Raw genomic sequence first — 14,510 nt, 5'->3', positions numbered from 1 at the left:
ATGCTCAAATGTATCAGGCAGGGAGCTTAGCAAAATTAGTGCCCTATCTTCATCTTCCAAATCGATGTTTACATTTTCAAGATCCAAGATTAGCTTATTGAATTCATCTAGATGATCTTTTATAGCTACTCCCTCTTTCATGGAGAAGGTGTATAGTCTCCTCTTCATATATAATCTCTTAGCTAGTGACTTCTTCAGATATAGGTCTTCAAGCTTTGACCATAATCCTGATGCAGTCCTCTCTTTTGCAACCTCTCTCAGCACTTCATCAGAGAGATGTAGGATGATGGCATTGTGAGCCTTGTTATTAATGATTTTCTAGTCTCCTCCTAATCTTGAGGAACCCTCAGTATGTTCTTTCTTGCCCTTTGGATCTTCATCTTCATCATCAAGAGCACTATCGAGCCCTTGTTGGATGAGAATTGCTTTCATCTTAAGACTCCATAGGTAGAAGTCGTTATCGCCATTAAACTTTTCGAGATCAAATCTGGTGGTCATGATTTCGATCAAGAACAGCCTGAAGAAACCAGGCTTTGATACCAGTTTGTTAATGTTTAATCGACAAATGTAACCACCTTAAACCAGTTAACGTAATAGGATCAACTCAGAACAACCAAGAACTAGAATTAGAAACAAACAACAACAGCAAGACTCAACAAAACCAAGAAGCAATCAAAGAAAAGAATAACACAAAGAAAGAGTTTAAGTGGTTCAGTACCAAGGTACCTACATCCACAGCTGAAAAACCAGCAAAAGGCTTAAGCTTTATTAATAGAGACGATTACACAAAGAATCTATGGAGTGCAGAGATTAAATCTCTAGTTTACAGAATTTACTATCTCTCACTCTATCACCCTTAAAATCACTCGCTAACATTGCCACAAACCAGCCCTTATATATGCATGCCTCTGTTTATGGAATCAGCCGTTAATAATAACGACTTCTAACTAATCAGCAGGCCCACACTCCAGCTCAGCTTGCTACGTCAGCATATCAGTAATAGAATTAAACTAACAGCTTCACACTGAGACTACTAAGTAATTCTAGAAAAATGGGTTAGATTAGACACACCATGAGATTTTTGTATCTTTTAAGTTTTCCATGGTTCATGGGTGTTAAACAGAAGCAATATAATGATGAAATCCCTAACTAGGAATAATTGATATTTTGATATTTGAAGTAACATCTCATGTCAAAGCAAAGCAACTGGTAACTTTTTCTATAGTCAAAAGTGGTCGGTAGAATGGCCTTAATTAGGAAAAGTCAACCTTTTATGAACTTAATCATGTTAGGGAGATATAAAATTTATTAATTAAAATAGGTATTAATTAATTGATAAATTAATAATTTCATTAATTTATCAAGTGTATTTACAACTAACTGAACCTACATTTTATCAACTAAAAAATTCATTACATTTTACCAATATAATCAAGTAAGTATAAATTAACCTACTAAAAATATATTAAATTAAATTAACTAAAAATTATTTCAAACTAAAAAATTCAACCCCAAAACTGCTAGATGTGATAAGAAAAATTAGAGATGAAATCAAACTATATAATAAAAACCTAGATAAATTAATAGACTTCAAAACCTAAAAAATTTATTAATTTAGCCAATCTTAATTAATTGATAAATTAATAAATTATTAATTTATAAAGATATTATTTATTTTGAAAAAATAATCACAATTATAGTACTGATTTTATGTTAATTTTGTTTTTATTATGTTTTTTTTAATAGTAGTAAGCTGTCTTAAATCAATAGTAACAATATTGTTGTAGAGTTTTCATTTTTCCATGTTAAAAATGATAGTTCTACTATAGAACCCATCTTGTTTAAAGATTCAAAGCGATACTAACATTAAATAATTTCTTGTTGCTAAATGACAACACAACCTAAAATTTATTTTCGCGATACAAAAAGTTAGATATGAGGTCTTAAGTTAAAATCAAATTTAAAAAGAAACAAGCAACACTAAGAATATATTTTATCAAAGCCACATAGATGTTTTGCATGAATTTAGTTTCAAATTAGGTAATTAATAATTGAAAAATTATCCACCGTCCACCCGTTTTTTCATCGTTTTTTAAAAAATACATAAATCTTTTTTTCTTTTTTTGTAGTGCTCAATCTGAAGTTAATATTTTTTTCATTGGTTCACTCTCGTTATAATACCATTAGAACTTTGCTGTCATCATAAGGGTAAAATTGTCATTTCACAACGACATAGTGGTGGAAATGTGCAAAACAATATAACTTCAAATGGAGTTCAGCCAAAAACAAAATTTAAGAATTGTGTATTTTTGAAAAAATACGAGAAAAAAGGTGGTCAATGGATAATTTATCTTTTACATTTGAGGATAAAAAAGTCATTTACATAATATTCCGTTAGTTTTCTTAACGGTCTCCAAACGGAAGTGGAAAAGTGAAAATAAATGTAACTTCAGGTGGATTTTAAAAAAAAAAAGAATTGCGTATTTTTGAAAAAGTTGGAAAAAACAGGTGGACGGTGGATAATTTTTTTTATTAATTTATATATGGAAAATATCCACCGTCCACCTGGTATCAGAGCCAGAAAAGAGTTTAGAGCCATATGCCATAAATGTGCTTTCAAAAAACGCAAAAAGAATCAATTGGAAGGCTTGGATACTTCTATCCTTGCTGTCCTTAGAGATGGGCGATTCATCTCTTTTGATGATTCTTTACTAAGTAGTATCGAATCTAGCCTATGTAAAGGTCCCATATCTTTTGATTGTTATCCAAATATAACAATTTCTCTTAAAGACAAAAATATTTTAAAGAGCATGATTTTACAAATCAAAACCCATAATTATCATATGATTAAGGGATCCATCCCAGTTGCATTAATTTTTAAAATTTCTTACAAAGCCATGATTTCTGCATTTAGCACACAACATAAATACCAGTAAAAAAGAGATGAGACCCTTCTCTTGCAGACTGATTTGTCCAAAGCAAACACGGTCATTCCTAAACCAATCCAATGGAAAGATGTAAATCTTCTAGAGGAATGGATCCTTGAAGGAGCCGCTCCACCAGTGATTCCGAAACAACTTGAGCCCAATACAGAGTTGCAAAATGTGACTCAGTATTCCGATGGTAAAATCAAACTGTCATTCAGGAGATCTACCTCATCCAGATTTTCTGATAAAGCTTCGTGCTCAGGCATTCCTTCATTGGAAAGGAAATTTACAAAAGTACCCTCTATTATAAATCTCCCTTTTCAGTCGATAAAAAGTCAACCTAGGTTTTCTACTTCAGATATACCTAGTACCTCCATTCGATCAGTTGATTACATCACTAGTGTTACTCATCCGATCTACACAAGTAATCAACATGTACAAAGTCAGGAAGAGAAGGAACCTTCTCCTCCAACATTTCCTACGTTTTCTGCTGTTACAGAAAATGTCATTAATGTCATTGAAAAAGAATTTGAATTAGATAAAACTTCTCTGCATAATGATTTTTATTCTGATTTAAACAAAGAAAAAAGACTTTGGTTTTTCAAACACTTTTTAAACCAAAGAAAAGAAATCCAACAAACTTATTATGAATTTGTGAACCTTCATAAAGTTCATATATTGTTTTTTGATTGGTTCGAAATATATTCTTCTGATAACAACATCTCTTATCCTTTTAAAGAGTCAAACCCTATTACTATTAGGAAGAAAGTTTCTGAATGGAAGCTTCTTGATAGTGATAGAATTATAGAATCTGAACACCCACCTCTTCGGAGTGTAACCGTTGATCACGGTGAACCTCCTGTCCAAATTCGAGCTTCACCTTACAAAATTCCAAAACCAAATGATTCTGAGGCAAATTTAAGTAGTATTATCCAACAGAATAATTTCTGTAATGCTAACTTAAATACAATCGGAAAGCAGTTGACTAGGATAGAAAACCAAATCCAGAAGTCAACCATTACTGTTCCATCAATTTCTCCTATTCCAACAAAATCAGATTCTGACAAAAAGCTTAAGGAACCTATTTTCAAACCCTTTCAGGTTTCGAAAACTAGCCAAAAGCTTGTTCAAGAGTCAAAATCATATTTTGCTAAAGCCATTAGAGAACAATTAGATAGGATAGAAGCTGCTTCTTCCTCATCTAGCAAAGTTCAGATAGCCCCTGATACTCCTCAATCTAGCAAGATTGGAGTATTAGAGAAAGATGACCAAACTTCTATAGCCTCTTCGGACGTAGAAGCCTTCCAAGAGGAACCCACTCCTAAAGCCAACAAAATCCATTGGGAATTAGCCCTTCCCACTGTCAGGACTCCACCGGATCTAGCAATAGATAATAGACCAAGTGCATTAAATCAATCCCGATATAATGCATCTTCTGTCTATGAGTGGAATATTGATGGCATGTCCGAATACAATATCCTATGATTGTTGCAACAGATGACAATGGCAGCCAATGCCTATAAAACCCAAGCAGGAACCTCTGATCGTGCTATATCAGAAATCCTAATTGCCGGTTTTACTGGTCAACTAAAAGGTTGGTGGGATCATCTTCTCACTAATCAGCAACAATTAGACATTCTAAATTCCATTCAAGTCGATGAAAATGGAGCCCCTATTTTTGATGAGTTCAACAACCCTATTCAGGATGCTGTTGCTACTCTTATTTTGACCATTTCCCTCCATTTCATTGGTGATCCTTCACACCTCCGGGATAAAAACGCTGAGTTACTACATAATTTAAGATGTAGAAAACTTAGTGAATTTCAGAGCTACAAAACCTCTTTTTTCACCAGACTATTTCTAAGGGATGATGCAAATCATATAACCTGGAAAGAAAATTTTCTTGCTGGATTACCTACCCTTATAGGTGAAAAAGTAAGAAATTCCATCAAAGCCCTTTATGATAATCGTATTCCTTATGACGAGCTTACCTATGGTGAACTTGTCAGTTTCGTTAATAAAGAAGGTTTAAACATTTGTCAAGATTTGAAATTACAGAAACGACTTAAGTGGGAGCTTAAGAAGTCTAAACAAGAATTAGGCGGTTTCTGCAAACAATTCAATTATGACCCCTTTAAAACTTCTTATTCCAAAGATTGTAATGGCGAGTGTTCTACTAAACCCCGCAGGAAACATTACAAATCAAAAAATTCTAGGAAACCCTTTCGTAATTTTAGAGAACTTCCTTATAAGAAACCTTCGAGGCCTTATAAGAAACCCAAATTCTCTAAAAGAAAAGAGTTTAGAGCCAAAGCAAAGACCCCTTTCAATTACAAAGAAGCTATATGCCATAAATGTGGCATGAAAGGTCATACTGCAAATTATTGCAGGATGAACAAAAAGCTTCATGAACTTGACCTCGATGAAGAGATCCTTTCCAAATTAGCCCCCCTTCTTGTCGAATCTTCTGATTCCGAATCTTCCGATTCCGAATCTTCCATGTCGGGAGACAGTGATCCATATCAAGTTGATGAGCTTTTTGACTCAGATGACTCTGTATCTAGCAGTAGTGAATCTGAATCTGATTCATATTTAAAGAAAATCAATGTTTTGACTAAAGACCAAGAAACTTTTCTTGAACTTGTAAAGTATATTTCTGATCCAAATCTTCAAAAAGAATATCTTGATAAACTTTTGAAAACTTTGGATTTTAATAAAGCCGAGACTTCTAAAGTCCCAATTGTTAAAAAGAATTCTTATGATCTTACTCAAATTTTGGATAAAAAGAAAATAAAGAAGACGGTTCCTAATATCCAAGATCTTCAGAAAGAGATAAAAGAAATCAAATGTGAAATCAGAGATTTAAAAGAAAAACAAAAAAGTGATTCTGATACTATCCAACTCCTTTTACAAAAACAATTGCAGGATAATTCAGACAATGAATCTAATCCTGATGATGGTGATGATATTAAAGTAGAAAACATTGAGTCAGTACCCAATGATTTTCTATTTGTTTTAAAAAAAATCACCACAAGAAAGTATTTGATTAAAGTCACTTTAATCTTTTCCGATAATTTTGCAATGGACGCCATTGCCCTTTTTGATACTGGCGCCGATTTAAATTGCATTAGAGAAGACATCGTCCCCAAAAGATTTCATGAAAAAACAAAAGAAAGACTTTCTGCCGCTAATAATTCAAAACTGAATGTCAGTTCCAAGGTTGAAGCCTCAATCCATAATAATGGTTTTGATTTTAAAACTTCTTTTGTCCTCACAAATGATATTCATCATGCCATCATTTTGGGAACTCCTTTTATAAATCTTATAACTCCATATACTGTCAATTATGATAGTATATCCTTCAAAGTAACAAACAAGAAACTTGTTTTCCTGTTTATTGAAAAACCAAAGACTAGAAATCTAAACATTGTCAAAGCTTGTTCTGTTTACCAAAACAAAATTAATGCCATTCTTAAGTCCAAACAAGATGATTTATTTTGTTTACAAAAAGATTTGAATTTCCAAAGAATTGGAAGTCAATTATAAAATGATTTTATACAAAGAAAAATCTCCGATTTCAAAAGCCTTATTGACAAAGAAATATGTGCCGATTTACCATCTGCTTTTTGGAATAGAAAACAACATTTGGTAGATTTGCCTTATGAAAATTCGTTTGATGAAAAACAAATACCCACCAAAGCACGTCCAATCCAGGTGAACATGGAATTGGAACAACATTGCAAAAATGAAATCAAAGATTTAGAGTCAAAAGGACTCATTGTTAAGTCAAGGTCCCCATGGTCTTGTGCCGTTTTTTATGTTAATAAAAATTCTGAAATTGAAAGAGGCGTACTTAGACTTGTGATAAACTACAAACCTTTGAATAAAGCTTTAAAATGGATTAGGTACCCAATACCTAATAAAAAAGATTTACTCCAAAAACTTTGTTCAGCTTTCATTTTTTCTAAATTTGATATGAAGTCTGGTTTTTGGCAAATACAAATTCACCCTAAAGATCGATATAAAATAGCTTTTACTGTTCCCTTTGGACAATACGAATGGACAGTAATGCCTTTTGGTTTGAAAAATGCACCCTCAGAATTTCAAAAAATCATGAACGATATTTATAATCCCTATTCTGAGTTTTGCATCGTTTATATTGATGATGTGTTGATTTTTTCCTAAAGTATTGATCAACATTTCAAACATTTAAAGACTTTTTATCTTGTTACAAAAAAGGCTGGATTAGCCATTTCTAGTTCAAAAATTTCTTTATTCCAGACAAAAGTCCGGTTCCTTGGTCATCATATTTCCAAAGGAACTATCACTCCAATAGAGAGGTCACTTTTGTTTGCAGATAAACTCCCAGACAAAATTCTGGACAAAACCCAATTACAAAGATTTCTTGGTAGTTTAAATTATGTTCTCGATTTTTGCCCTAATATCAATAGGATGTCTAAACCTTTGCATGATAGGTTGAAAAAGAATCCTGTTGCATGGTCAGAAGAACATACCAAAGTTGTTAGATTAATAAAGCAATCTGTGAAAAATATTCCATGCTTATTTCTTGCAAATCCTGCATTACCTAAAATTGTAGAAACTGATGCATCTGATATAGGTTATGGAGGTATATTAAAACAAAAGGAAAATGACAAAGAACAGATAGTACAATATGTTTCTGCACATCGGAATGATTGCCAGAAAAATTATTCTACTATCAAAAAAGAAATTCTTTCTATTGTTTTATGCATATCTAAATTCCAAAGTGATTTACTAAATCAAAAATTTCTACTTAGAATTGATTGTAAAGCTGCAAAACATGTTTTAGAAAAAGATGTTCAAAACATTGTATCAAAACAGATTTTTGCACGATGGCAAGCTATTTTAAGTGTTTTTGATTTTGATATTGAATTTATTAAAGGTGACAAAAATTCTGTTCCTGATTTTCTAACCAGAGAATTTCTTCAAAACAGATAATGCCGCCAAAGAAGAAAGATAAAGGTAAAGCAGTTCTCAAAGTTTTTGGTTCTCAAGAACCTTCTAAAGAACCCCAGTCAACCCCTTCTAAAGAAAAACTACTTTCTTCTGCCATGCCCATCAAATCCTGGATTGATTTGGTTGAAGAACATGGAGCCCAATACAAATCTATTTCCTCTGATGACCAGGTAAAGCAATGGATGAGTTCCATTACAAAATCTCCAGAGCTCATGCTCGCCCTACAAAACCTTTCTCAAAGCCAAACTTCTCTTAAAAAAGAAATTGATAAACCCTCTTTTCAAAATATTGTTGTGTCTGTTGAAAGCTCATCTTCCCAAATTGTGCTTTCTCAGCCAACACCTTCAAAGCAAACCTCCGATTGGTTTGATAAAACCCATTTTCAAAACATTCTTTCTATGGAAGATGGATTTTACCATACTGATCCTTTTCAAAGCATTTTAAAATTTTTTCCCAAAGGCTGGTTTTTCAAACCATGGGATTTGACAAAACCCCAGTCTTATTATCAAAGCATTTTAGAAATAACTGAATCAGCTAAATTCAAGCATTTCTTTCTTGACAAAACCCATTCTGAGCCGGCTTATTCCACGGCCACAATCTTAAAAGTTTTGAGCCCAAACCAGTGGGGTGATCTACTCCACAATTTCAAAACCTTTCCTTTAAATTTTGAGACCCGTTTACCACATTGTCGGACTTTTTCCTACTGGGATTACCAACAAGCCTGGTATAACACATTTTTTATCCAAAACCCTAAAAAATCTCATTCTTGGTTATTTTTCTTTAATTCAAAAATAACCGTCCAAAGCCTACCTAATTGGTTTCATCATTGGTGGAACTTCTTCGGACCAATACCTCAAATCCTAACTCCAAATGCCACAAATTGTTTAAACCTCTTTAAAACCCATTATATTCCTTCTGACTCAGAAAAAAGATTTCCCCCCTTTCTCTGTTTTTGTACAAACTTCTTCCTACCATGGGTCTGGATGTGGAACCTCCGATTTCATACCCATGAGTCCCAAGTCATCCTTTAAAGAACCTTCAAAGTCAAATGGTGGTCAAAATTTGATGAACAGTCCAAATTGACTGTTAACATGATCAAAGATTGGCTCTCCTCTAAAAACCTCCTACAACCAACCCTAGAAGCCTTTAAAGCCCAACAGACCTTCCTAACCCAAAAATCCAAAGCCCAGTCTCTATTGGCAAGCGCCAAAATTGAAGATGAATATTTTAAAGCCATGGAACAACTCCTCGCCTCAAGATCAAAATCCTCAGTTGCAGACTCCTCTGAAGATGAAGATGATGATGAAGACGAAGAGCCATTTATTTCCCTTGGAGATGAAAACGAAGATGATTGTTTCGGCATTTTCTCTCCATTAAAGCATTGTAAATAATTATTTGATTATTTACTTTTAAAAAAAAAATCATGTTTCTTCGGGTGGTCCTCTGGACACAAGTGAGAGCGCACATGTCTCTTCACCCGTATCGTATTTCAATTTTTGTACAAAGCATCTACTATTCAAAGATACGATCCAATTGTTACTGTGCACTTAAAATCCCGCTACAGTGAACAGTGCAGATTTCCAGATGTTACTGTGCACTTAAAATCCCGCTACAGTGAACAATTTAAAGATCTTTGTATAAAAACCGAGAGGAAGACTCAGACTCCTCAGGTTTTTCATTTTCTAAGTTTAGAACTTCTCTCTTCTCCTCTCCCTTCTCTCTAGAACTCTCTCTCTCTCTCTCTCTCCGGGAATAAGAATCTGGAATCCGAAGACAAAAAGGAATTTCTCTTGTCTTCAGATTAATTTCCCATTATTTCCCTTTCTTCTCTACAAAGAAAAACCAACCGATGTAAGCACTTCATTCCAATTTTATTAAAGCATTTTAATTTCCGCACTTTAAATTTCAGCAATTTAAATTTCCGCAATTTAATTTTATGTAACATTTAAATTTACGCAATTTACATTTAAAGCATTTAAATTTCAGTTTTTTAAAGCTTTCATGCATGCTCTGCAGACTGATCTGTATCAGATCTGCCGTATAAATTGTACGTTCCTCTGAGGCAAAGAGACCAGATCTCGATCCTCAGTTGTAAAATCTTCTCTTCTCCCTCCATTCCTTCAGAGCACCATTTTCGGGAACCGGATCTGGTATTGTGTTTGTACCCAAGCCTTTAGATGTATGTGTTGCTAGGCTTGCAAAAGAATTTAATAAAGAATTGGTAAATTGTTTAAAATCTGACAACCGCGTTTAAAGAACTTAATTATTATCCGGTAAAGCAAAACTGATTTGGTATATCAGCTGGAATACTCGAGAGTGCGGGCTACTGGTCCAAAGGGTTATTAAAAATCGGCTTTAAATTAACTAAGCCGGAACCATCTCTCAGATAACAACGCTACGTACCCTATCAAGTTTAAAATTTTGACTAGCTGTGTTCCATCCAAAGCAAAGCAGTTCCATTTAAAGAATCTAAACATTATTTGGTAAAGCACTCTGTATAAAACGAATCAACCGCAATTCCATTTCATTATCAAACCAATCCATAAAGAATTATTTTGAAAGCACATCCATCCTTCGATCCTATTCAAGCCGATTTTGATTTTAAACTTGATAGGGTACGTAGCATTGTTATCTGAGAGATGGTTCCGGCTTAGTTAATTTAAAGCCGATTTTTAATAACCCTTTGGACCAGTAGCCCGCACTCTCGAGTATTCCAGGTGGACGGTGGATAATTTTTTTTATTAATTTATATATGGAAAATATCCACCGTCCACCCGTTTTTTTCAACTTTTTAAAAAATACACAATTCTTTTTTTTTTTTTACTGAAATCCACCTAAAGTTATATTTTATTTCACTTTTCCACTTTCGTTTGGAATCCATTAAGAAAACTAACGAAAACATAAAAAAATGACCATTTTACCCCCTAAAACGAAAATAACAATTTCACCCTAAAAATTACCAAAAATAATTAGATTAAATCTAAATATTTCCTCTATCGGTCAATAAAGAAATTAATTCCACAACCATCAAATGCTGTTTTTTTTTTTAAATATGTCTATAATTAGAATGCTAAATTATAACAATAGTATTAAAAATAGTCCAATCTTGCAAACCATCAATTGAATTTAGGATAAGTAGAGTTTTATTATTCATTGAGTTATAATATCTAGTAGTTAAAATTTTTTTATACTTCATTAATGTACCAATAATGATATTCATCATTAAATCTTATTATTTTGGGCATTTTTAAGGGTGAAATTATAATTTTCGTTTTGGGGGTAAAATGATCATTTTTTAAGTTTCCGTTAGTTGTCTTAACGGATTCCAAACGGAAGTGGAAAAGTGAAATAAAATATAACTTTAGGTGAATTCCAGTAAAAAAAAAAAGAAATTGTTTATTTTTGAAAAAGTTAGAAAAAACGGGTGGACGGTGGATATTTTCTCATTTATATAATATATGAGTCCTATGGAAAATTATGATTTTTTTTTAAAATTAGTCATATAAATTTATCGAATTATTAATTTACTCTCATATTTTTTAGAATTATCCTTTATTAAAGAATGAAAATAAATATCATCTTTTACTTTTTATAAAAACATGAAACAATATTCTAGCATTAAAAATCTTTTAAATTTTTTAACATGTATTTGTACTTATCTCCTCTACAACCCTCAGGGACCTATATGTAACTATATGAATACATTCTATTTAGGTGTTAATACACCAAATCTCAGGAGAGGCCCCTAAAAATTACCCTATATCCAATTGACTATTAACAATACTATTATTTATTGTAAAATCAGAAAAATCAAAAGTTTTAAAATATTTGCACATTAAAAGTCATATCGTTTTACATTTTTAAACTTATACGCATTGACCTAGTTTGACCCTAGTAAATTAAAGAGCGTCAGTACAATCTTACATAAAATTTTATAAACAAGTAAAAGATCAACAATTTTTTTTTATAAAATATACATTTAATATAGAATCAAAATTGAATATGTATTAAAAATATGGATTAGTACTTCATAAAATTATAAAATAAAAAAGAATAAAATTAAAAAAGTGGATGTATAAAAGTATCAAGTTGTAAAACTTTATTATTTTTATCTTTAGAAAACTTTACTTATATATTTCCGTTTCCAATATCAATTGGCACGTTAATTTATTTATACATGCAATATGTTTATGATTTGTTAGCCTTCTCTCTTAAGGCGTGTGTAAGGAGACATATTAAAAATTTGAAAATAGTGAAATAAGGTTGTAAAGTTTTTCCTTCGTTATATTTTATGTCTGTCATTTTACACTTACTAATTTGATTTTCTAATTATACCACTACTTGTTTCATAATAGTTTATAATTTATGCTTGATTGAAAATAATTGAATAATAGATTTATTAGTTTCTAAGTTCTCTTTTTTTATTAAAAAAAATAAGAAGTGCTATTTAAAATGAGACTGCTTAATTATTTTTGTGACAGCTACTTAATCACCACAAAACTTCCCCAGATGGTAATTTGCGATCGTAGGTGGTCGTTTTACAAATTATTATATCATCGTCTTAACAAACCTTTTGTGGCGGTAAACAGCCACAGCCAAGGAAATATTCTTCTTGCATGGTCACAGCAGGTTTAAAAATAATTGAAAATATATTATAATATAATTTAATAATGATTGAAAAAAATGCAGTATTGTAAAAAAAAAAGAGTAATTGCAAATGTCGTTTTGTGCCCCTTTTCACATTTTTTTCAGACCCCATTAAGTTTCCGCTTTCCCTCCTCTACCCTTTTTCATTCGAGAGCTATCCAAACGTCCATTTCCATTCACTAATCCAACGACACTAAATTACTTTGTTGCACCGTTCAGATTATGCAATAGCGCAGGCGGATCCATTTTGCCGTTCTCTTTCTATCTTTTTAGTGGGTCATTAGCATTAGGATGTGTTTGTATGCTGATGTTTCTTTTATAATTACTGCATTTACATGTATTGTTGACTTAGTTTTTGTTGAAGCATACATTTTGCAAACCATCTTCAAATAATTTACTCGCCTTTGCACTTCGCATTACTTCTTTATCAATTACTTTAAAGCCATAACTATCTTGTACCTACTATAAGGTAAAGAACAAATTATAACTATACATGTAAAGTAATAAATAGTAGAAAATTCATTATAAAAGAATATTCTACTTTGAAGTGGTTCCAACATAACCGGACCCTTACGTTTATATTATATTTTATGCAAGTTGAAAAAGCTAAAAAAAAAAAAGTTTTTAAAAAAGTTTTATATTTGGTAAAGGAATGTTTTAAAATATGGATGGGCATTTAATGAGACTTGTGGACAATTCGAGAAATTGGGGAGTTGAATGGCGGGATTGGATTCTCGGCATGCTTCAGATTGCTTTATACTTATTTAACAATCTAGCGCCCAAAAAAAATCTTTGATAAATATTTTTTAAAATAGATCATTTCAAAATCTATTTCTTAAATAATTTATCTTTGTACCAATCATTAAAAACATGAGAAAGCAGCTTTGGAAAATCGGGTTTTTATAGAATTTGATGTTATAAAGCATAATACCAAAATTTCCTCATTTTAATAATACAATTTCGAATACACCCTAACGCTAAAATAATATATTTATGCTTACATTTAAATAGAACAAAAAAAAAAGGAAACAGCTAGATTATTGCTGGCGTCCGGCGACGTCTTCGGTGCCGTTGTCAGCATCCAGCTAAAGTCTTCATTATGCGACAGTACCTCTGCTATCAAACTCCAAAACGTATGATGTTACCGTCAATAACATAGAAATGGCGGCTGCTCACGCGCACCTCTAAAATAATTACAGCCATGAAACATGTTCGTATTGGATTTTTCTGGTAGTGTTTAGAAATATAGTCGACCCTAATCTACTCAAAATTTACTGTCATTGAGCAGACCCCATAAGTACAACTCGAAGCCTATGTTGGCGACCTAGTTTGCAAGTACAACCTGAGGAAAACAACCTGATTTGAGAGTAACTTTAAGCTTATATGAGCGATACAAAAATTCACCAGCCCGATCTGAAAGTAAGGTAGTCCGACCTCGAAATTCATTTATTCGACATGAGAATTAGCTTGACATGGAAAATTGCTAGTCAAGAGAACGTGGCCTAATTTCCAGGGAAGTATGCCACGATTTCTTAAACCACCTCCAATTAATAACCACTTGCAATTGCTGAAGAAAGTGGGCTGAAGTTAAGGAGGTAACCACCCACAACCAAGAGCCTATTTAAGCTTAAGAGGGTATCAGAGGAAGGGGTTAGCAAAATCAACCAAAAATTCCACAAGTTACCTATTTAAAAGCCTCATAATTTCCTACAAGATTTTCAACACCTCTACTGGAAAAATTCCTTGATTTTAACTTATTCACAATTCTTCCTTCTCGTTTTTCTTTCCTTGTACACAATTTCTGACTTAAGTATCGAAGGGTCTACGTCGGAACCCCATCAGCGTATCCTAACCGTGTTTTCTAGTTAACAGGTATATAAAGTTGCGATCAAAATGACGTTTGAGCTTGGATTCGTATTGTTATTCCCCAAAGAAAATGAA

This window comes from Citrus sinensis, chromosome 1, assembly GCF_022201045.2.
Source record: "Citrus sinensis cultivar Valencia sweet orange chromosome 1, DVS_A1.0, whole genome shotgun sequence".
Lineage (NCBI taxonomy): Eukaryota > Viridiplantae > Streptophyta > Magnoliopsida > Sapindales > Rutaceae > Citrus > Citrus sinensis.
Note: the sequence above shows the minus strand (reverse complement) of the source record.